Source organism: Pan paniscus, chromosome 16, assembly GCF_029289425.2.
Source record: "Pan paniscus chromosome 16, NHGRI_mPanPan1-v2.0_pri, whole genome shotgun sequence".
In the NCBI taxonomy this organism is placed as follows: Eukaryota; Metazoa; Chordata; class Mammalia; order Primates; family Hominidae; genus Pan; species Pan paniscus.
The window spans coordinates 26,628,338-26,653,081 of record NC_073265.2 but is presented as its reverse complement, the minus strand read 5'-3'; the positions used below and the strand labels follow the sequence as shown (position 1 = coordinate 26,653,081).

The 24,744-nt window shown below is 38.6% G+C and overlaps 1 long non-coding RNA gene across 1 annotated transcript in view; it reads left to right on the top strand.

Annotated features, from left to right (window-relative positions):
* Nucleotides 1-24,744, top strand: part of LOC117976008 (uncharacterized) — a 128,221-nt gene that overhangs the window by 56,161 nt on the left and 47,316 nt on the right. The window contains exons 2-4 of the long non-coding RNA XR_010109902.1: nt 9,070-9,195; nt 9,680-9,814; nt 9,905-9,991. This is a non-coding gene — a long non-coding RNA (uncharacterized LOC117976008). The remainder of the gene's footprint in view (nt 1-9,069; nt 9,196-9,679; nt 9,815-9,904; nt 9,992-24,744) is intronic.

The window sequence follows — 24,744 nt, the reverse complement described above, 5'->3', positions numbered from 1 at the left end:
CATTTGCTTGGTAGATCTTCCTCCATCCTTTTATTTTGAGCTTATGTGTGTCTCTGCATGTGAGATGGGTTTCCTGAATACAGCACACTGATGGGTCTAGACTCTTTATCCAATTTGCCAGTCTGTGTCTTTTAATTGGAGCCTTTAGTCCATTTACATTTAAAGTTAATATTGTTATGTATGAATTTGATCCTGTCATTATGATGTTAGCTGGTTATTTTGCTCATTAGTTGATGCAGTTTCTTCCTAGTCTCAATGGTCTTTACATTTTGGCATGAGTTTGCAGTGGCTGGTACCAGTTGTTCCTTTCCATGTTTAGCACTTCCTTCAGGAGCTCTTTTAGGGCAGGCCTGGTGGTGACAAAATCTCTCAGCATTTGCTTGTCTGTAAAGTATTTTATTTCTCCTTCACTTATGAAGCTTAGTTTGGCTGGATATGAAATTCTGGGTTGAACATTCTTTTCTTTAAGAATGTTGAATATTGGCCCCCACTCTCTTCTGGCTTGTAGGGTTTCTGCCGAGAGATTCGCTGTTAGTCTGATGGGCTTCCCTTTGAGGGTAACCCGACCTTTCTCTCTGGCTGCCCTTAACATTTTTTCCTTCATTTCAACTTTGGTGAATCTGACAATTATGTGTCTTGGAGTTGCTCTTCTCGAGGAGTATCTTTGTGGCATTCTCTGTATTTCCTGAATCTGAACGTTGGCCTGCCTTGCTAGATTGGGGAAGTTCTCCTGAATAATATCCTGCAGAGTGTTTTCCAACTTGGTTCCATTCTCCCCGTCACTTTCAGGTACACCAACCAGACGTAGATTTGGTCTTTTCACGTAGTCCCATATTTCTTGGAGGCTTTGCTCATTTCTTTTTATTCTTTTTTCTCTACACTTCCCTTCTCACTTCATTTCATTCATTTCATCTTCCATTGCTGATACCCTTTCTTGCAGTTGATCGCATCGGCTCCTGAGGCTTCTGCATTCTTCATGTAGGTCTCGAGCCTTGGTTTTCAGCTCCATCAGCTCCTTTAAGCACTTCTCTGTATTGGTTATTCTAGTTATACATTCTTCTAAATTTTTTTCAAAGTTTTCAACTTCTTTGCCTTTGGTTTGGATGTCCTCCCGTAGCTCAGAGAAATTTGATCATCTGAAGCCTTCTTCTCTCAGCTCGTCAAAGTCATTCTCCGTCCAGCTTTGTTCCGTTGCTGGTGAGGAACTGCGTTCCTTTGGAGGAGGAGAGGCGCTCTGCTTTTTAGAGTTTCCAGTTTTTCTGTTCTGTTTTTTCCCCATCTTTGTGGTTTTATCTACTTTTGGTCTTTGATGATGGTGATGTACAGATGGGTTTTTGGTGTGGATGTCCTTTCTGTTTGTTAGTTTTCCTTCTAACAGACAGGACCCTCAGCTGCAGGTCTGTTGGAGTACCCTGCTGTGTGAGGTGTCAGTGTGCCCCTGCTGGGGGTGCCTCCCAGTTAGGCTGCTCGGGGGTCAGGGGTCAGGGACCCACTTGAGGAGGCAGTCTGCCCGTTCTCAGATCTCCAGCTGCGTGCTGGGAGAACCACTGCTCTTTTCAAAGCTGTCAGACAGGGACATTTAAGTCTGCAGAGGTTACTGCTGTCTTTTTGTTTGTCTGTGCCCTGCCCCCAGAGGTGGAGCCTACAGAGGCAGGCAGGCCTCCTTGAGCTGTGGTGGGCTCCACCCAGTTCGAGCTTCCCAGCTGCTTTGTTTACCTAATCAAGCCTGGGCAATGGCGGGCGCCCCTCCCCCAGCCTCGCTGCCGCCTTGCAGTTTGATCTCAGACTGCTGTGCTAGCAATCAGCGAGACTCCGTGGGCTTAGGACCCTCCGAGCCAGGTCCGGGACATAATATTGTGGTGCGCCATTTTTTAAGCCCGACGGAAAAGCACAGTATTCGGGTGGGAGTGACCCGATTTTCCAGGTGCTGTCCGTCACCCCTTTCTTTGACTAGGAAAGGGAACTCCCTGACCCCTTGCGCTTCCCGAGTGAGGCAATGCCTCACCCTGCTTCAGCTCGCGCACGGTGCACGCACCCACTGACCTGCGCCCACTGTCTGGCACTCCCTAGTGAGATGAACCCGGTACCTCAGATGGAAATGCAGAAATCACCCGTCTTCTGCGTCTCTCACGCTGGGAGCTGTAGACGGGAGCTGTTCCTATTCGGCCATCTTGGCTCCTCCCCCCATAAAAGCAAAAATCCCAGTTGTTTTCTAAAAAATAAAGGACTACATATGAAGTGACTAAATTTAATATAATTTTATTGTTATTAGTATTGAGACTATGAGGTGTTGAACCTTCGCACTTTAAAAACTAAGAGCAGAAAATATAAAAATATAATCTGTGAACCAAACACATTCTAAATATATGCTACATTTCTTTTCATAATTCATAATACTTGAAAAAATTCTAAGATATGCCCCCTGATTATGTATGTAGATTAATGGCATAATACAGCTGAAATTTGGAAGCAATTGTAAAATCCGGTTTTATTATGACCATCTTTGATGTAAACACAATTTTGAGGATTACTGAAGTCACAAAACTCTGTCCTAAATCATTTTTTTTTTAAATCATAGATTCACGGGGTACATGTACAGTTTTGTTACACTGCATATTGATGAAGTCTGGACTTTTAGTGTACCCATCACCCAAGTTATGAACATTGTACCCAAGAAGTAATTTTTCTACTCTGTCTCCTTGCTTTTGGAGTCTCCAGTGTCTATTATTTCTCTCTATATGTTCATGTTTACCCATTGTTTAGCTCCCACTTACAAGTGAGAACATGCAGTGTTTGATTTTCTGTTTCTGAGTTATTTCCCTCAGAATAATGGCCTCCAGCTTGATCTAAGCTGCTGAAAAAGGCATGGTTGTATTCATTTTCATGGATGCATAATATTCTGTGGTGTATATATTCCACATTTTCTTTATCCAGTCATCCATTGATGGACACTAAGGTTGATTCCATATCTTGCTAATGTGACTAGTGCTGCAATTAACATTCAAGTACAGGTGTCTTTTTGATATAATGATTTAAATAGATGATTTATTTATAAATTTAAAATAAATGATTTATTTTCCTTTGAGTAGATACACAATAATGGGATTGCTTTGTTGAATGGTGGTACTATTTTTAGTTTTTTGAGAAATCTCCATACGGTTTTTTATGAAGGTTGAACTAATTTACATTCTCACCAACAATGTACAAGCATTCCCTTTTCTCTGCATCCTCACTAACATCTGTTATTTTTTTGACTTTTTAATAATAGCCATTCTGACCCATGTGAGATGGTATTTCATTGTGGTTTTGATTTGCATTTTTCTGAAAATTAATTATGTTGAGCATTTTTCATGTTTGTTGGCTGCTTGTATGTTAAATCATTCTTTTTTACTTAAAACAAACATTTTAAACCCATTTATGTGCACGTTTTTTTTTTCCTTTCAGAAACAGTAAGAGATGATAAGCCCTTAAGTTATACACTGTGACTTGTTTTAAAAAACAAATTTCAAAAAGGATAGGAAATACTTTAGGCACCCAGTGAGTGTATGCATATTTGAAATGGTACTCATTTATAAAATGTATGGTTCACTATAGTCACCCCCTTTACAAAAAAAAACCAAGTGTTGGCCAGGCATGGTGACTCATGCTTGTAGTCCCAGCACGTTGGGGCTGAGGCAGGAAGATCATTTGAGCCCAGGAGTTCCAGGCTTCAGGGAGCTGTGATTGTGCCACCCTGTTTCAGCCTAGGCAAACAAATGAGACACTGTCTCTAAAAAATACTCTTTATTAAAAAAATCATGGAATTTCCAATTCAATTTCAAATGTCAGTGAAATGTTCCTCTTTCCAGATTGGCCAACGGTGTTTGCATCACTTAGGTAACAACTCTAAAATTGTTTTCACTATGGCTGGAGAATAATTTTTATGCATATACATCAAAGGAAAAATTGAGTCCTAGAAATCACCAGGAAGAGTCTTTTGGATTTTAAACTTACCGTTTCTACTATATATCACGTACAATGATTTTAAATTTTTTTAGTGAAAAAATGTTATTAAGTCTGTGCAGTTTGGCATCAAGGAAATGAATATCATCTTTCTGTTTGGTAATGTAGTTTCTTCTTATTAGTCTTTACTCAGTATATGCTAAGGCAATTATTCTTGTTGATACCACCTGCTGTATGCAATAGAAAAACTGTATATTCCTTATGTGGAACCAGATAATCCTAAATTTAGACCACCTGTAGATTCTTAGGAATGAAGAACCTGTATGGGAATGTGAACTAGTACAACTGCTGTGGAAAACAGTGTGGAGATTCCTTAAATAACTAAAAGTAGATCTACCATTTGATCCACCAATCCCACTCCTGGGTATCTACCCAGAGGAAAATAAATTATTAATGAAAAAGATACTTGCACACATGTTTATAACAGTACAGTTTGCAATTGCAAAAATATGGAACCAGCCCAAATGCCGATCAATCAATGAGTGGATAAAGAAAAAGTGATATATACATACATACACACACACATATACCATGGAATACTACTCGGCCATCAAAAGAAGTGAAATAATGACATCAGCAGCAACCTGGATGGAATTGAAGACTATTATTCTAAGGGAAGTCGCTAAGGAATGGAAAACCAAACATCATGTATTCTCACTCATAAGTGGGAGCTAAGCTATGAGGATGCAAGGACATAAGAATAATACAATGGACTTTAGGGACTCAGGGGAAAGGGCAGGAGAGGGGTGAGAGATGGTGAGAGATGGGTGCACCAAAATCTCAGAAATCATCACTAAAAAACTTATCCTTGTAATGAAACACCACCTGTTCCCCCAAAACCTATTGAAATAAAAAATTAAAATTAAAAAAAAGGAATAAAGGTCCTATAACCAGTTAGATCATTATTTAGTAAAATTTCCTGATTTCACTGATTCTAATTAACTTAACACAAAATATTATAAAAGAATAAATTTTCTTTAAAAAGAGTTTTGTTTGAAGAAAAAAGGGAACCTTAATGTAGCTGATAGGATTTTTTTCAGATTGTACAATGTTGATTAAATAACACAAATTTCCACAGTTTTTCATCTCTATTATTAAATCAAGCAGCTGCAAAAATATAGTATTCTTATTCTCCTTATTCTGTAATCTCCAAGCATGATAGAAAGAAGAAAGATAGTTTAGCAATAAAAAATTATTTTCTCTAAGTAAACATCAAGATTATTCAACTCAATAGACTCATTTTCCTGGCCAAAATTAATAGTGATAACTGATAATAACCTTGAAGAATAGCATACAAACTTTCTTCTCTATGAGCTCTATTAAACTGGGAAAAATACAAATATATTCACATCCATCATTTCTGATTACATTATTTGAAAGCCTGGTTTATAGAAGGGAAAACTGTAGAAAAGAACTTCGCTTATTATTGCTTTACAAACAGTATAGATAAATCTAAAAAAAAACCGTTCTATAAGGCTTTGAAGCATAAAGATATTTCAAATTTAAAAAAATTTTAATTAAGAATTCTTTTCTCAAAATACCCATTTCATTTTAATATTGTACCCTCTTGCAAACCATACCTGATTGTATCGAGTGTAGGCCATTACACAAATCCATTATGCTAAAAGGAATTGGCCTAATCTGTCTTTCTCAAGCAACTGACCTCTAGGGCACTGTGAACTTTTGTCAGGGAGATTAGCATGCTCTCTCGCTCTCTGTCTCTCTCTCTCTCTCTCTCTGTGTGTGTCTCTCTCTCGAGATGGAGTCTTTGTTGCCCAAGCTAGTCTCGAACTCCTGGCTTCAAGCGATCCTCCCTGTTCAGCCTCACAAAGTGTTGAGATTATAGGCATAAGCCACTGCACCCAGCTTTCTGAAGTGAAAATATTTGACATCCAAAAAGACTAGTTTCCTGAATGGGTTAGAGGGGATGTTCAAGGCAGATGGGAATAACACAAATATCTTAACATGGTCATGGCTGGAATGTGATGATGGAGTCAAGAATTTCTTCCCATAGTAAACTATGGATGACAAAGTATAAAATCGCTATCTGTATGTTCTCCTCATTATCAGAATATTGGCAACGTCACAAGTTATGCTGTTCATATTCCTTCCTCTGATGTCACAGAAAGACTCACTATACCTTGCCAAATCGGGTTTGGAAGCCAGGCTTTAGATACTGTCACCACTGCCACTGTCACACTTTACAGTCAAATACTATCACCACTGCCACTATCACATCTTACAGTCAAAGAGACCTTCCTAATTTTAAAAGTGCTATACCTGGAGTAAACATATGATCCTGTTTGCCACAGGTGGTCCTGGTTTATAGATATTGTACCAGTATAATTAATATCTCCCTCCTGCAGTCTCAAAATTGTCCTGGTTTAGATAATAAAATTATTTAGTCACACTAACTTAAGCATTCATTCACACCGTCAGTCTATGAACTCCAAGGATCTGTCAGAAAAATGACATGGATTTTACATAACAGATGAGAAAACTGAGGCCTTGAGAGAGTTATTGAACCTAAACTAGGACTTTTGGCTCATTTATCATGACTTTTTCCTCTCTACATACTAAGTGCACAGAGCTGGGTCCAGAGTGCTTCAGGAACTACCACTCAGGCAGAAGAGCTGCTGTCCTGATGTCTTGTAGTATACTTAAAATAAGTTTATTCTCCATAGAGTAGTTAGAGATTGCCCCCGAATTCTTATTTGTGTGTGTGTGTGTGTGTGTGTGTGTGTGTGTGTGTGTGTGTGTGTGTGTGAGAGAGAGAGAGATTGGTCAGATCCTTACGGGCCAAAGAGAATCTGATAACAGCCCACACTGCCAGCCTTCTGAATTTCACAATGCCACAAAATAGCCCCAAGAACTCCCAGATGTACTGGTAGCTGTTCTGAATGCTGTACCCCTAGGTGCCTGATTCCTGGATCTAGCCAATAGGAGCTATACTAATCCTGCCCCACCAAGTTTATGACACATATTGTCACCCCAAAAAATGCTAAGTACAGAATTAGGTAACAATAGTTTCTCTATGTGCACAGTCTTATGCAGTGAAAGCTTTATAATCACAGGATCTTGCCTTTCCCCCAAGTTTTGCCCATTTTCCTTCTGTTTTAGAAAATGAGTGTTTACTATCATGGTTTAAACAATTGCAAGATAAAAGCAAATGTTAAACAATAATTCAGCAATTTTGAATTTGCCTAGGAGGAGATATTTTAATTTGCTGTTTTTTTAGAGTTGATGCTATTTCACAATTAAAAATAATTTCAAAAGTAATAGCACAGCTTAAAAGAAGAAAGATTACAAAAATAATTTATTATGAAACAAGTAGATGCATTTGAAAAGAAAAAAGCGTTTAATTACATCTTAGTATATTTGCAGTGATTCATGATGGCTATTTACATCAAATGATTTTTTAAATATTAAATATTAATTCCATTTAAATGCAATAAGTTGTATGGAGAATTTTCATCTTTATTTCAGAGCCATGCTACTTTAAAATTCGTCATTAGAGCTAATAAGAAATTATATTGGAACTACTCTGTACATTTAAATGAAGCATAAATCAATTATTGAAGCAAGGAATTTTTTCATCATTATAATGATTATTGGAATAAATTTAGTTCTTCAATGCTGCCTAATGATATCTTCAATAACAAAAATTTGCATAGACTTAATTTTTACTAGGAACTCTTTAAATGTGCTTACAATGTCTTTTTTCAGGAAAAAATATTTTAAAGAATTATCATGCAGTATTGGAATGCTCTAAATGCCAGATTTAGTTATCCTCAATACCCTGGAAACCAAAATTAGATTCAGAATCAATACACTGTGCTATCCATTTAACATCTAGTACACCAAACACTAACAACATTTATGAAAGAGTAACAGACTCAAAAAGGTTAAGCTGGTTAAACCGATCAATATACCAAAGCAGTATTACAGAAAGTAGAATTTTGTATATCAGTGGCTTCCTCAGTTGTGACCCACAGAAGCTATTTCTCTTTTAGAAGAATATCATTTGGAATTTCTTTTGAAATTCACATGAAACTTCCTTTAGTGAGGCATGAAGCACAGGCACCTGCTGGCAGTATCATACACTTTGAACATCTCACCTTTTGTGGAGAACAAAACAGGGCAAATATAAGATGTGTGTTTGCTGCCTTGCTGATTAAATCCTGGTGTAAATTAGTAGAATTATGTAATCATCACTTATTATTATTGTTAAGTGCACATTACATGCCAAGAATTTGGAAAAAAAAAAAACTTCATATGCATTACCTTATTTGGTCCTTAAAATCGTCTTTCTCATCTTCCTGATGAGGAAGCAGACAGAGAGTAAATGTCACTGGTCAGGGTTCCACCGGCCATGCCAGAACCCCCATTTGGTCTATCTGATGCCAAAGACCTAACTAACTCTACACAAGTGTGTCATAGTTTAATCTGCAGCAATCCCAGGAACTCAAGACTCTCTGAATCAACAAAACGATAAAATTAAGTGATGAAGATTTGTCATTAGGTCTCCCTACACACACACGTATACACTATTTAGATTAATCAATAGAAACAGGATCCTAAAAAGTTCTGAACATTGATCTACACATGAAAATTTTGAAATACACCCTCAAAATGATACTTCGTTAACTATAACTTCGAATCCAGGCACTGCAAGATAATACAGGTGTTCTGTAGATCTGGCCATCAGAAGGTGATGTGTTCCCCTCAGTGACTAATCCACTGCACTCCATGCAGATCCGTGTTACTCCCTTCTAAGGCAGGAGTGATCCCAGTGGAATCTTGATACCTTGATAGAGCTGATCAGTTACAAATTGAGTCACTAATAATACCTAACATACTGATGCTTGAAAACAGCCAGAAAGATAGATTAGATAGATAGACAGATGAGATAGAGAGATAGTTTATTACTTAAAAATACAACTTTCATGTCAATATGCTTTCTTAATGTGAAGAAAGGGGTTGAGTTTCAGCTAACCTTTAGGGAATTTCCTTATCAAGAGTCCATCAATAACGTTAGTTTTATTGTATGTGTGTTTTCTGCACCAGAAAAAAAGGTTTACCACAGTGGCTCAAGGAAAACAGAACCAGAGTAAGACAGTTTCTACTTGGACTTGGGGAACCAGCAAACTCATTCAGTTACAATCAAGAACAAACCGATTAAATTGAATAAAGGTAGGTTATATTATGTTTATATTTATTCATTATATTGTTTAGAGATGTTATGATTTACATGTCAAATTACTGCTTTATTGACTATGACTGCAAAGACTAAGACTTTTTTGGTATATATAGAAAATTGTCTGAGCTCACATGCTCCTAAGAAATCCAATTCATGAATACACAATAATCTATAGGAATACATTTATGTTGATGGGAATAAATCTGGATAACCTAAAAGGGAATAATATATTGTATACGATTATATTAATCTTGGGGTTTTTTTTTTTTTTGCTAACTCCTAGGAGGTACATGATTACACTTTCAGTAACAAAATTCTCTGTAAATGTGCTTAAATACAGAAGTACTTAATGACAATTTTTAGGTATATCATACTTCACTCAGCTATCAGTATTTTATATTAATAAATTTTATAAAGAAGCTAAGCAGACAAAAAAACTGATGTAAACATTTTCTGTATAATCCTTTTTCTACTTAGAATCTGGCAAATCTAGCTACTATGGTTTGGCTTAGTGTCCCCACCCAAATCTCATGTCGAATGTGCTGGAGAAGGAGCCTGCTGGGAGGTGATTGGATCATGGGGGTGAATTTCCTCCTTGCTGTTCTCATGAATGTGAGTAAGTTCTCACGACATCTGATGGTTTAAAAATGTGTGGCACTTACCCCTGCTCTCTTTCTCTCTCTCCCCTGCCACCATGTGAAGAAGGTCCTTGTTTCCCCTTCACCTTCCACCATGATTGTAAGTTTCCTGAGGCCTCTCAGTCATGCTTCCTGTTAAGCCTGTGGAACGGTGAGTCAATTAAATATCTTTTCTTCATAAATTACCCAGTCTCAGGTATTTATTTACAGCAGTATGAGAATGGACTAAGACATTAGCCAAGTCCAATACTCTGAGATACAAAATTAGGCATGTGAGCACCAAGGCAGGAGTCAGAAGGTCTGAACCCAAGCCTGACTCCGCCACTTATTAGCTGAGTAACCTTTAGAAATTCTCTTGATTTTTCTGGTTCTTAGTGTTATAATCTGTGCAAAAAGGGGGTTTAAAAATATACTTATGTGCTAAAATTATTGATAAGGACTTTAAATTTTAAATTAAGTAATGCGGAATTATTCAGGAAATGTTTGAATGATTATTTATAAAAATATATTTGATAGATTTGCCTTCCGTTTTTTACCCCCAACCAAATTTTTTCTTCTTGATAAAGACAATAGAGAGTGGATATATATTGAATTATATCAGTACATTTATACAACGCAGAAATTCTGCAAGGGAAGTCATTATCATCATGTCCATTTCATAGAGAAAAGCAATGAGGCCTAACACTACTGACATTCCAGGAGTTAAGCAGTTTTATAAAGACAATATGGGAATTAATATTTAAGTGCTTCCTAAGTTTTACCCCTATGGAAGTGTGTTACTTTTCCATTGGTTATTCATGTCTATCTCCTTCACATGACCATGAACCCTGTGAGGGACATTTTAAAATTTCTCCCAGCATTTGTCTCAATGCTTGGGGCATCACGGTTACTATGATTAAAGTTTGTGTAACTTGTTAGACATTGTTTTTGATACAAGGAAATATCAGCAGTGACCTGTGATCTGCAGACCTCTCCTGTCTTAAGAGCACAGCTGCCCAGTGGTTACACTAGCTTTGGACATTGAGTGGGCAACAGCATGACAGATGGGAGCAATATGGGAAAAGAAGCTCAAAATTATGAGCTATCTGTGCTATTATATTTCCTCATCGCTATTAATTTCCTTCCCTAATCCATTGAGTTAGCAATCTTAGATGCTGTTGGCCACCCGTTTACAGTTTTCCTGAGGGCTTATCACTCAGTTTCTTTTTCCATGAGAACAGCATATTATCTCAAGTGAAGATCTTGTTTGCTTTTTCAAGTTCTTCCTTGCACTGAGCTCACCCACTGTCCTAGTTCTGCTGTCTACTCTTTGTATTGTCTGCATGCCATTGTCATGCAGCAGCAGGATTTTAGGAATTTCTAAACTTAAAAATCCCCAACATTACAAGGCGGATTTTTACAAATAAGTTCATCATGATATAATTAATAGTCACTACAGATAATAGATTCACAGAGGCCCTTTCGTGTTAATTCCTTTCTGCTCTCAAATGTAAGAAACATCAGCTGGGGCTGGTTTTAGAATTATTATCCCATCACTTACTGACGAAGAGTTTGGCAACTTATTTACAGTATCAGTGCGTAATGAGCTAATATGTATGAAAATGTGTAGTGTAGTGTTTGGCACATGATCGATTTCCTTCTTTCCTAGTCACGGGATTGTCACTTAGATTTTGCTCCTTCCTATGAATATTACCCACTGTTTATCTAAACATTTAAAAAAATGTTTGTATCTTTCCAGATTTTGATAATGGCTAGAAACCACATTTATAAAGTTTTCCATCTATTGATTTGTCATACTTACATTTATTTTGTGTCAATTTAATCTTTTACATTAGTGTCAAATCATCAAGCACCTTCTAGTTCTATTATAAGGATTTGTCCATATTATCAAAGCTAGTCATATATTACAGATCAACTCTGCTACTAACGATAACCAAGATTTTGAGTTCTAATCCTGATAAAAATAATAAAATATAGTAAGACATACAAACACATTGAAAAATTGTAAAGTGTGATACATTACAAAGTTTCACACTACAACTTAACTGGCATGGTAGAGACGGGACATTGTAGTATAATTTAAATTTCAATTATTTGAAGACCAACCAATTTATGTCGATAAATTGCTTTAGAAAGGGACACTACTGGTAAGAGTGGGATTTTGTCTCCTAGACAATTTCACTATAACTCTTAGTATGTCAGTCAATTTCTTGGTTACAGTAATTTAGAAAAATAGCAAGTGCCCAATAGTGAAACCAAAATTTCAACATTGATGTTTTTGAAAGACGTCTCATAAGAACACAGTGAACATAAAGCTAGATATATTGTAGATCCAAAGAATTTGCTGCCTCTTTTCTACTCATTCTCCTGCTCTTGGTGTGATTGTATTTTTTTTTATTTTTATCATTCAACCTCACCTATATGTATAATCCCCACTCTCTGGGCTGAGAATCCATTCCGCTCTGCAAAGTTCACCCATGCCTAGTAAGAGATATGCTCAGTAAAAAACATTGTATGTCACTTTTTCCCATGCAATATTGTTTACAAACAGAAAAATTCCATGAATCAAATTACCAAAAGATCAAGTGTGTAGTGAAAAATAAGAATTCTCCTTTCTGATATCCAAAGGCAGGCAGTAGGAAATACAAAGGTTGTACATAAAAAAAATACAAAGTACTTGGAAGCATGAGATATTTCACATATCTGTTTCTGTTACCATCTCTATATTTTTAAATAGCTACATTTTTTATGAAGTCATTCTTAGAGACACGCTCATGAGAAATACTCTTTGTTTTTCATATTCAAATGGGAATTATTTTTTCCTCCACAGAACACAACCATTTATTGTCTTTGCAATAATCAGATATCCGACAAATTCTTTTGGCCCATTGCACAGATGTAGGCAGTAAAACATTGAAAGACTGTAACTAGGTCAGGCTCAGAGGTGATGCTAGTTACTGAAATTCACTTTTATAATTCCCTATTTTATGAAATAAGTCTTTGGGACAAGCCTTCTTGATGTGGCATATATCATATCACACTGTTTTGACAGGAAGGGAAACATATCTAAATTAAATCACTGCCATAGTCAAACCTGCTAGAAATGCTTTGTCAGCAATGACAAAGTTTTCATATTTGATTTAAGTTATAAAATTGCAGAATTTCAAGCTGAAAGGGACCACAGAGATAATGTAATCCACCTCATCATTTCCCAAATGAGGAGACTGATTCACAAAGAAGTGATGCAAATTACCCAAGTAGATACTGTAAATACTGTAAATATTTTACACAAACCCATCATTTTATACATGGTTAAAGTGACATAATTTTATACATGGGTAAGCCAGAGAGAATAAGTGACTCCTTCAATGCTGCCTGAGTGATTAGTAGGCAAAAGAATCTAGATCTCTAGAATATTAGTCTTAGGCTTTTATTTAAAATGTTTATTTCCTTTGTGCCAGGTAATTTACCAAGTACCTTACCAACATTATCTCCATTAATCCTCATAAAAACACTATGGTAAGTACTATTATTATTCAAGAAGGAACCTGAGACTTATTGAAATTAAATGACTTCCGTGGATCACAGCCAGGACTCAAAGCCAGGTCTGTCTTAATAGAAAGCTCTCAACCAGCATGCCCAAATAAAATAAAATGTGAGCTACATACGTGATTTTAAAAATATTTTGTTTTAAGCACATTTTAAAAAGTAAAAAAAGAAACAAGTGAAAATTTCACTTTAATAATACATTTCATTTAATGCAGTATATCTAAAATATTATTTCAGCATACATTCAATATAAAAAATTATTATATCACATTCTTTTCTTTGAACTGTTTGCTTATGTTACATCTCAATTTAAAAAAACCACATTTCAAGTATTCAGTAGGCAGATCTGGTTAGTAGCTACCATATTGGACAGTGTAACCCTAGATGATTATGTTCAGTTGTCCATCAACTCTAGTTTAACTACATGAATGTTGACGCAACTTCAGAACAAATTATCAATCAGACTTTATTTTGTTATATTTAGCTCTTGCCTGGATATCACATTCAACATTGCACTGCCTGGTCCAAGGTAGATCACACTAATCTGTGATCTCTTGCCTGCATCTCCCAATGAACTATTTGCATTGTTACTGTATGTACAATGAAAGGCCACCAGGAAAAAACAAAAACAAAAACTTGACCTAAGGCTCAGACATTCTCTATCCTCACAGCACAGAATCCCATCCCAAGAAAAGCCTCTATGAAGTAAGTGCCATACCAAAAGGAATCAGTTCAGTATCAATTACTCAAGAAATTCAAAAATACTGATAGTTCAACATACCTTAATTCTGGTGGCTCTGCTCTCAAAGTGCCCCTTTCACCAGGAAACAAGCAGTAGATATGTTTTGACTCGGATGGTTTTCCAACTTTGGAAGATGTTGCAACCCATTTAGATGAAGGGGGAGGGGCTCAGCATTAAGCATATGTTGAGCATCCATCTCTGCCTCATTTCTCAGACTACGGACAGCAATGAACATCACCAGTTGACAATGCTTGTTCTCATTCAACACCATTTTCACCACTGGGAAGCAATACACATAATGAGAAGAAACAGGAAGATTGTTGGGAAACCCACTAATAAATGAGAATATATAAGGTGCAAAGTGAGGAAAGATAATTAGGTGAGCCAAATCTGTAAGTAATGAAAAATAACTATTCCATAAACTCCATGAGCTCATATCTCTACATTATCTAATTCCTATTACTTTCCAAAACCTGTAATTTATTCATGTAAATCTGAGTACTGTGTTTTACTGATAAGAAAGCCTAAAGAGACTGGGAACTGTTGTAAAATTTCCACATTTCAGAGTGAAGTACCATATCTGCCATTGATCTGCCTTTTTTTATTATTATTATACTTTAAGTTCTGGGATACATGTGCAGAACGTGCAGATTTGTTACATAGGTATACATGTGCCATGGTGGTTTGCTGCACCCATAAACCTATCATCTACATTAGGCATTTTTCCTAATGCTGTTCCTCTCGTAGACCCTCACCCCGCGACAGTCCCCTGTGTGTGATGTTCCCCTCCCTGTGTCCATGTGTTCTCATTGTTCAACTCCCACTTATGAGTGAGAACACGCGGTGTGTGGTTTTCAGTTCCTGTGTTAGTTTGCTGAAAATGATGGTTTCCAGCTTCATCCATGTCCCTGCAAAGGACATGAACTCATCTTTTTGTGGCTGCATAGTATTCCATGGTGTCTATGTGCCACATTTTCTTTATCCAGTCAATCATTGATGGGCATTTGGGTTGGTTCCAAGTCTTTGCTATTCTGAATAGTGCTGCAATAAACATATGTGTGCATGTGTCTTTATAGCAGAATGATTTATAATCCTTTGAGTATATACCCAGTAATGGGATTGCTGGGTCAAGTGGTATTTCTGGTTCTAGATCCTTGAGGAATTTGACACACTGTCTTCCACAATGGTTGAACTAATTTACATTCCCACCAACAGTGTAAAAGCGTTCCTAATTCTCCACATCCTCTCCAGCATCTGTTGTTTCCTGACTTTTGAATGATCACCATTCTAACTGGCATGAGATGCTATCTCATTGTGGTTTTGACTTGCATTTCTCTAATGGTCAGTGATGATGAGCTTTTTTTCTTGTTTGTTGGCCACATAAATGTCTTCTTTTGAGAAGTTTCTCTTCATATCCTTCACCTACTTTTTGATGAGGTTGTTTTTTTTCTTGTAAATTTAAGTTTCTTGTAGATTCTGGATATTAGCCCTTTGTCAGATGGATAGATTGCAAACATTTTCTCCTATTCTGTAGGTTGCCTGTTCACTCTAATGGTAGTTTCTTTTGCTGTGCAGAAGCTCTTTAGTTTAATTAGATCCCATTTGTCAATTTTGGCCTTTATTGCCATTGCTTTTGGTGTTTTAGTCATGAAGTCTTTGCCCATACCCATGTCCTGAATGGTATTGCCTAGGTTTTCTTCCAGGGTTTTTATGGTTTTAGGTCTTACATTTAAGTCTTTAATCCATGTTGAGTTAATTTTTGTATAAGGTATAAAGAAGAGATACAGTTTCAGTTTTCTGCATATGGCTAGCCAGTTTTCCCAACACCATTTATTAAATAGATGTTGAGGCAGGCAGAAGGGAGACGCAACGAGACCGCAGGGAATGCTGGAAGCCTCCCAAGAATGCCTCTTCCATCCCAGAAGCCCCCAGGGCTGTCCTGGACAGGCTGTAATGCCCCAGGCTTTTTTAGCAGGTTGCCTGGGTATCTCGCAGAAGGCCCCCACAAGCGAAAACGTGGCCACAGGGTGGCCTGGGTGGGCTGCAGGGACTCAGGGGCACATTGAGGCAGGCAGAGGGGGGAAGTGGCAAGACTCCTTTGTCAGGTTTGTCAAAGATCAGATTGTTTTAGATGTGTGGCATTATTTCTGAGGCCTCTGTTCTGTTCCATTGGTCTGTGTATCTGTTTTGGTGCAAGAACCATGCTGTTTTTGTTACTGCAGCCTTGTAGTATAGTTTAAAGTCAGGTAGCATGATGCCTCCAGCTTTGTTCTTTTTGCTTAGGATTGTCTTGGCTATATGGGCTCTTTTTTGGTTCCATATGAAATTGAAAGTAGTTTTTTCTAATTCTGTGAAGAGCGTCAGTGGTAGCTTAATGGGGATGGTATTAAATCTATAAACTACTTTCAGCAGTATGGCCATTTTCATGATATTGACTCCTCCTATTCATGAGCATGGAATGTTTTTCCATTTATTTGTGTCCTCTTTTATTTCATTGAGCAGTGGTTTGTAGTTCTCCTTGAAGAGATCCTTCACATCCCTTGTAAGTTGTATTCCTAGGTAATTTTATTCTCTTTGTAGCAATTGTAAATGGGAGTTCACTCATGATTTGGCTCTCTGTTTGTCTATTATTGGTGTATAGGAATGCTTGTGATTTTTGCACATTGATTTTGTATCCTGAGACTTTGCTGAGGTTGCTTATCAGCTTAAGGAGATTTGGGGCTGAGACAATGGGCTTTTCTAAATATACAATCATGTCATCTGCAAACAAAGACAATTTGACTTCCTCTCTTCCTAATTAAATACCTTTATTTATTAATTTTGCCTGATTGCCCTCGCCAGAACTTGCAATGCTACATTGAACAGGAGTGTTGAGAGAGGGCATCCTTTGCTTATGCAGGTTTTCAAAGGGAATGCTTCCAGCCTTTGCTCATTCAGTATGATATTGGCTGTGGGTTTGTCATAAATAGCTCTTGCTATTTTGAGATACATTCCATCAATACCTAGTTTACTGAGAGTTTTTAGCATGAAAGGGTGTTCAATTTTGTCAAAGGCCTTTTCTGCATCTATTGAGATAATCGTGGTTTTTGTGATTGGTTCTGTTTATGTGATGGATTACATTTATTGATTTGCATATGCTGAACCAGCCCTGCGTCCCTGGGATGAAGCAGAGTTGATCGTGGTGAATAAGCTTTTTGATGTGCTGCTGGATTCCATTTGCCAGTATTTTACTGAGGATTTTTGCATCCATGTTTATCAGGGATATTGCCCTGAAATTTTCTTTTCTTGTTGTGTCTCTGCCAGGTTTTGGTATCAGGATGATGCTGGTCTCATAAAATCAGTTAGGGAGGATTCCCTCTTTTTCTATTGTTTGGAATACTTTCAGAAGGAATGGTACCAGCTCATCTTTGTACCTCTGGTAGAATTCAGCTGTGAATCCATCTTGTCCCGGGCTTTTTTTGGTTGGCAGGCTATTAATTACTGCCCCAATTTCAGAACTTGTTACTGGTCTTTTCAGGGATTTGACTTCCTCCTGGTTTAGTCTTGGGAGGGTGTATGTGTCCAGGAATGTATCCATTTCTTCTAGATTTTCTAGTTTATTTGCATAGAGGTGTTTTTAGTATTCTCCAATGGTAGTTTGTATTTCTATGGGATCAATGGTGATATCCCCCTTATTTTTTATTGTGTCTATTTGATTATTCTCTGTTTTCTTTTTTATTACTCTGGGTAGCAGTCTATCTATTTTTTTTTCCAAAAAAATCTTATCAAAAAGCCAGCTCCTGGATTCATTGATATTTTGAAGAGTTTTTCATGTCTCTGTGTCCTGCAGTTCTGCCCTGATCTTAGTTATTTCTTGTCTTCTGGTAGCTTTTGAATTTGTTTTCTCTTGCTTCTCTAGTTCCTTTAATTGTGATGTTAGGGTGTCTATTTTAGATCTTTCCCACTTTCTCCTGAGGTTACTTAGGGCCACAAATTTCCCTCCAAACACTGTTTTGTCTGTGTTCCAGAGATTCTGGGACAAAGACCCAACGTATGTCTTTGTTCTCATTGCTTCCAAAGAACTTATTTATTTCTTCTGCCTTAATTTGGTTATGAACCCAGTAGTCATTCAGGAGCAGGTTGTTCAGTTTCCATGTAGTTGTGCGGTTTTGAGTGAGTTTCTTAATCCTCAGTTCTAATTTGATTGCACTGTGGTCTGAGAGACTGTTATGATTTCCATTCTTTTGCATTTGCTGAGGAGTGTTTTACTTCCAATTATGTGGTCAATTTTAGAATAAGTGTGATGTGGTGGTAAGAAGAATCTATATTCTGTTGACTTGGGGTAGAGAGTTCTGTAGATGTCTATTAGGTCTGCTTGGTCCAGAGCTGAGTTCAAGTCCTGAATATCCTTGTTAATTTTATATCTTGTTGACCTGTCTAATATTGCCAGTGGTGTGTTAAAGTCTCCCACTATTATTGTATGGGAGTCTAAGTCTCTTTGTAGGTCTCTAAGAACTTGCTTTATGAATCTGGGTGCTCCTGTATTGGGTGCATATATATTTAGGATAGTTAGCCCTTCTTGTTGCATTGATCCCTTTACGATTATATAATGTCATTCTTTGTCTTTTTTGATCTTTGTTGGTTTAAAGTCTGTTTTATCAGAGACTAGGATTGCAACCCCTGCTTTTTTTTGCTTTCCATTTGTGTGGTAAATATTCCTCCATCCCTTTATTTTGAGCTTATATGTGTCTTTGCATGTGAGATGGGTCTCCTGAATACAGCACACCAATGGGTCTTGACTCTTTTTCCAATTTGCCAGTCTGTGTCTTTTAATTGGGGCATTTAGTCCATTTACATTTAAGGTTAACATTGTTAGTGTGAATTTGATCCTGTCATTATGATGCTAGCTGGTTATTTTGCCCATTAGTTGATGCAGTTTTTTTCATAGTATCAATGGTCTTTACAATTTGGTATGCTTTTGCAGTGGCTGGTACCGGTTTTTCCTTTCCATATTTAGTGCTTCCTTCAGGAGCTCTTGTAAGGCAGGCCTGGTGGTTACAAAATCTCTCAACATTTGCTTGTCTGTAAAGGATTTTATTTCTCCTTCACATATGAAGCTTAGTTTGGCTGGATATGAAATTCTGGTTTGAAAATTCTTTTCTTTAAGAATGTTGAATATTGGCCTCCATTCTCTTCTGGCTTGTAGGGTTTCTGCAGAGAGATCTGCTGTTAGTCTGATGGGCTTCCCTTTGTGGGTAACTCGACCTTTCTCTCTGGTTTCTTTCATTTCAACCTTGGTGAATCTGACGATTATGTGTTTTGGGGTTGCTCATCTAAAGAAGTATCTTTGTAGTGTTCTCTATATTTCCTGAATTTGAATGTTGGCCTGTCTTGCTAGGTTGGGGAAGTTCCCCTGGATAATATCCTTCAGATTGTTTTCCAGCTTGGTTCCACTGTCCCTGGCGCTTTCAGGTACACCAATCAAACATAGGTTTGGCCTTTTCACATAGTCCCATATTTCTTGGAGCCTTTGTTCGTTCCTTTTCATTCTTTTTTCTCTAATCTTCTTGCTTTATTTCATTAAGTTGATCTTCAATCTCTGATGTCTTTTCTTCTGCTTGATCAATTTGGCTATGGATACTTGTGTATGCTTCAGGAAGTTGTCATGCTGTGTTTTTCAGCTCCATCAGGTCATTTATGTTCTTCTCTAAACTGGTTATTCTAATTAGCAATTCCAGTAACCTTTTTTCAAAGTTCTTAGCTTCCTTGCATTGGGTTAGAACATGCTCCTTTAGCTCAGAGGAGTTTGTTATTAACCACCTTCTGAAGCCTACTTCTGTCAATTCATCAAACTCATTCTCCATCCAGTTTTGTTCCCTTGCTGGCAAGTAGTTGTGATCCTTTGGAGGAGAAGAGGTGTTCTGGTTTTTGGAATTTTCAGTCTTTCTGTGCTGGTTTTTCCTCATCTTCGTGGATTCATCCACCTTTGGTTTTTTATGTTGGTGACCTTTGGATGGGGTTTTTGTGTGGACAGCCTTTTTGTTGATCTTGATGCTATTCCTTTCTGTTTTTTAGTTTTCCTTATAACAGGCCCCTCTGCTGCAGGTCTGCTGGAGTTTGCTGGAGGTCCACTCTAGACCCTGTTTGTCTGGGTATCACCAGCAGAGGCTGCAGAACAGCAAAGATTGCTTCCTTTTCCTTCCTCTGGAAGCTTCGTCCCAGAGGGGCATCTGCCAGATGCCAGCCAGAGATCTCTTATATGAGGTCTCTGTCAACCCCTGCTGGGAGGTGTCTTCCCAGTCAGGAGGCACAGGGGTCAGGAACCCACTTGAGGAGGCAGTCTGTCCCTTAGCACAGCTGTGATGGGAGATCCACTGCTGTCTTCAGAGCCGACAGGCAGGAACATTTAAATCTGCTAAATGTTCAGCAGCCCCTTTCCCCAGGTGCTCTGTCCCAGGGATATGGGAGTTTTGTCTATAAGCCTCTGACTGGGGCTGCTGCCTTTCTTTCAGAGATACCCTGCCCAGAAAGGAGAAATCTAGAGAGGCAGTCTGGCTACAGCAGCTTTGCCAAGCTATGGTGGGCTCCACCCAGTTTGAACTTCCCAGCGGCTTTGTTTACACTCTGAGGGGAAAACCACCTACTCAAGCCTCAGTAATAGTGGATGCCCCTCCCCTGACCAAGCTCGAGTGTCCCAGGCCAACTTCAGACTGCTTTGCTGGCCACGAGAATTTCAAGCCAGTGGATCTTAGCTTCCTGGGCTTCATGGGGGTGGGATCCACTGAGCTAGACCACTTGGTTCCCTGGCTTCAGCCCCCTTTCCAGGGGAGTGAATAATAGATGGTTCTGTCTCACTGGTATTCCAGGTGCCACTTGGGGATGAAAAAAAACTTCAGCTAGCTCAGTGTCTGCCCAAATGGCTGCCCAGTTTTGTGCTTGAAACCCAGGGCCCTGGTGGTGTAGGCATCTGAGGGAATCTCCTGGTCTGCAGGTTGTGAAGACCATGGGAAAAGCATACTATCTGGGCCGGAATGCACCATTCCTCATGGTACAGTCCCTAATGGCTTCCCTTAGCTAGGGGAGGGAGTTCCCCGACCCCTTGTGATTCCCGGGTGATGCGATGTCCCACCATGCTTAGGCTTACCCTCCTTGGGCTGCACCTACTCTCTAACCAGTCCCAGTGAGATGAGCTGGGTACCTCAGTTGGAAATGCAGAAATCACCCACCTTCTGCATTGATCTCTCTGGGAGCTGCAGACTAGAGCTGTTTCTATTTGGCCATCTTGCCAGCCACACCCCTGATCTGCCTTTTTGAAATATTGTGTTTTTATAAGCTCCCTTTGACATATTTCTACAATATTAAAGAGTTCAGTGCAACCTACACTTAAATATGTTAATAATAAAATGTATTAAAATGAATACATTTACATCACACCCATTTCTAATATCCATAATCTATTTTCTTCTACATAGAGTAGCAGTCATTTGAAATTTAACATATTAATCATAAAGACATTTGTTTTTCCATTTTGTTAACTTTTTGTCACATGCTTTTGTTACCACACTATAGAACAAATGAGAAGAATTTAAAACAATAGGCACAGTACCTGCCTTGAAAAAATATATGATTTAAATTCTTTCTTGGGGAGACAAGACAAACAAGATAAATTACTGCATGACTCCAGTAATTGCCAAAGTAAGTAGAAGAGAAGCAAACAGAAAAACCATGCTAATTGATTGAAGAAAAGGGGATAATAAATCTGAGAGAGCCACCTGGGAGAGTTTTAAGCCCAGCAAAGTATGGCTCAATAAAAAAAAAATGTGTAATAAAAAAATGTTAAAGGAAAACCACTGGGTGACATGAAGAGGGGATTGCACTGAATTTAGGTTACAAGACAAGGCATTGAATTTTAGGTGCTGAAAACAGAGAGACATAGAGAAATGAGAACCATGAAAACAACCTGGGACATAGCAAGCAATAAAAATAAATGAATAAATGTTTATTATTATTAAAATAAATGTGGCAATGGTAAGAATACTTCACATAAAGGCAATGAATATATAACATCAACATAATGGTTGAAATGACTTGGGAGTTATTTTAGCTGTAATGTTTTAGGGTGAAAATTGGCTAGAGTCTGGTAAACCAAGGAGAATAACACAAATGGAAGTGTAAAGCCCTAGTAGAGGCAAGGCAAAAAGGGATAGAGAAAATGGAACAATGCTTTGGAGAAACAATTGCCTAATTGTGAAAAATTACTACAGGGTACTGATTTAATAACCAAAACAATGATGACACTCATCACTCTTTTTTATGAAAACTAGTGAAGACTAGCATAAGACTGGTCTGTTTCTGGCATGTGAACAAATCATGATATTTTGCGTGCTCAGCTTTTTATTGAGGATGAGTGGGAGGAAAAGAGACAGATACAAAGAGAGAGAAAGAGAAACTGTTCTGACCCACTATATAATGTTACTCTACTAAAACTGCTCTTTTAATTTCTTCAAATTTTTAAAAAGACAGAATTATATACCCAAATGGCATTATCATTACTGTTATGTTTAATGCAAATTTTATGCCATATTGTCAACCCATTTCCTTTTCTTCTGTCTTCACAGAATTCTGTCTGGAATCTATGGCCTAATTCAGTGTGCATCACATTTTTTTAATTTCAAAGAAATGAGCAAATATAAGTTCTGTGACTAGACATGCTCATTTGACATTTTGCACCAAATACACATTTTATAAATTCTATCTTTAGAATCAAGGAACTAACTGAAAATTCCTAACAGAAAATTCCTTCTGTGTTTAATTATAAGGATTTATAATGCATAAGCTACTTTTAATGATTTTTCTACCTTTTTTTATGACTGTGCCTTACTTTTGTTCCGGTTGTAAACTACCTCAAAATCTAGTGTCTTAGAATAAAAACAATTATTTATTTAGCTGACATATAGGCACTTCGGGAAGGATATTATGGGGAAGACTTGCCCTTGCTCCACTTATCAGCTGAGGTGACTCAATTGAGCATTGTACAACCTACAGCACTTCCAAGATAGCTCACTCACCCAACTGGCAAGGTGATGGTGGCTGTCTGCTGAGAGGTCAGGACCAGAGGCTTAATTCTTTTTCTCATGGATCTCTCCACGGGGACCTCTCTGTGAGTTGCTTGGGCTTTCTCAGAGTACAATATCTGATTTCCAAGTATGAGGATTCCAAGAAAACAGGTAGAAGATATATCACATTTTATGGCCTAAGCTTGGAAGTCACAGAGCCTCCTTCTTGCCATAGTCTCAAGTCAGCCCAGATTCAAGGAAGGGATCACATACCTCACCTCTCAATGGGAGGAACGGCAAAGTCACATGATAATATGAATTATGTGGGATGTGAGATACTATAGTGGCCATGGATATGATTTGGATCTGTGTCCCTACCCAAATCTGATGTTCAATTATAATCCACAATATTGGAGGTGGAGGCTGGTGGAAGGTGATTGGCTCATGGTGTCAGTTTCTCAGGAATCATTTAGCACCATCCCCTTGATGCTGTCTTTGTGATAATGAGTGAGTTCTTGCAAGATCTGATTGTTTAGAAGTGTGTGGCACCTACCCCATCTCTCTCTTGTTCTTGCTCCTGTCATATAAGATGTTTGTACCCCTGGGGGAAGAGCCAAGATGGCCGAATAGGAACAGCTCTGGTCTACAGCTCCCAGCATGAGCGACACACAAGACGGGTGATTTCTGCATTTCCATCTGAGGTACCGGGTTCATCTCACTAGGGAGTGCCAGACAGTGGGCGCAGGTCAGTGGGTGCGCGCACCATGCGTGAGCCGAAGCAGGGCGAGGCATTGCCTCACTTGGGAAGCGCAAGGGGTCAGGGAGTTCCCTTCTGAGTCAAAGAAAGGGGTGACTGACGGCACCTGGAAAATCAGGTCACTCCCACCTGAATACTGCGCTTTTCCGACAGGCTTAAAACACAGCACACCACGAGATTATATCCCACACCTGGCTCGGAGGGTCCTAAGCCCACGGAGTCTCGCTGATTGCTAGCACAGCAGTCTGAGATCAAACTGCAAGGTGGCAGCCAGGCTGAGGGAGGGGCGCCTGCCATTGCCCAGGCTTGCTTAGGTAAACAAAGCAGCTAGGAAGCTCGAACTGGGTGGAGCCCACCACAGCTCAAGGAGGCCTGCCTGCCTCTGTAGGCTCCACCTCTGGGGGCAGGGCACAGACAAACAAAAAGACAGCAGTAACCTCTGCAGACTTAAATGTCCCTGTCTGACAGCTTTGAAGAGAGCAGTGGTTCTCCCAGCACGCAGCTGGAGATCTGAGAACAGGCAGACTGCCTCCTCAAGTGGGTCCCTGACCCCTGACCCCGAGCAGCCTAACTGGGAGGCACCCCCCAGCAGGGGCACACTGACACCTCACACGGCAGGGTATTCCAACAGACCTGCAGCTGAGGGTCCTCTCAGTTAGAAGGAAAACTAACAAACAGAAAGGACATCCACACCAAAAACCCATCTGTACATCACCATCATCAAAGACCAAAAGTAGATAAAACCACAAAGATGGGGAAAAAACAGAACAGAAAAACTGGAAACTCTAAAAAGCAGAGCGCCTCTCCTCCTCCAAAGGAAC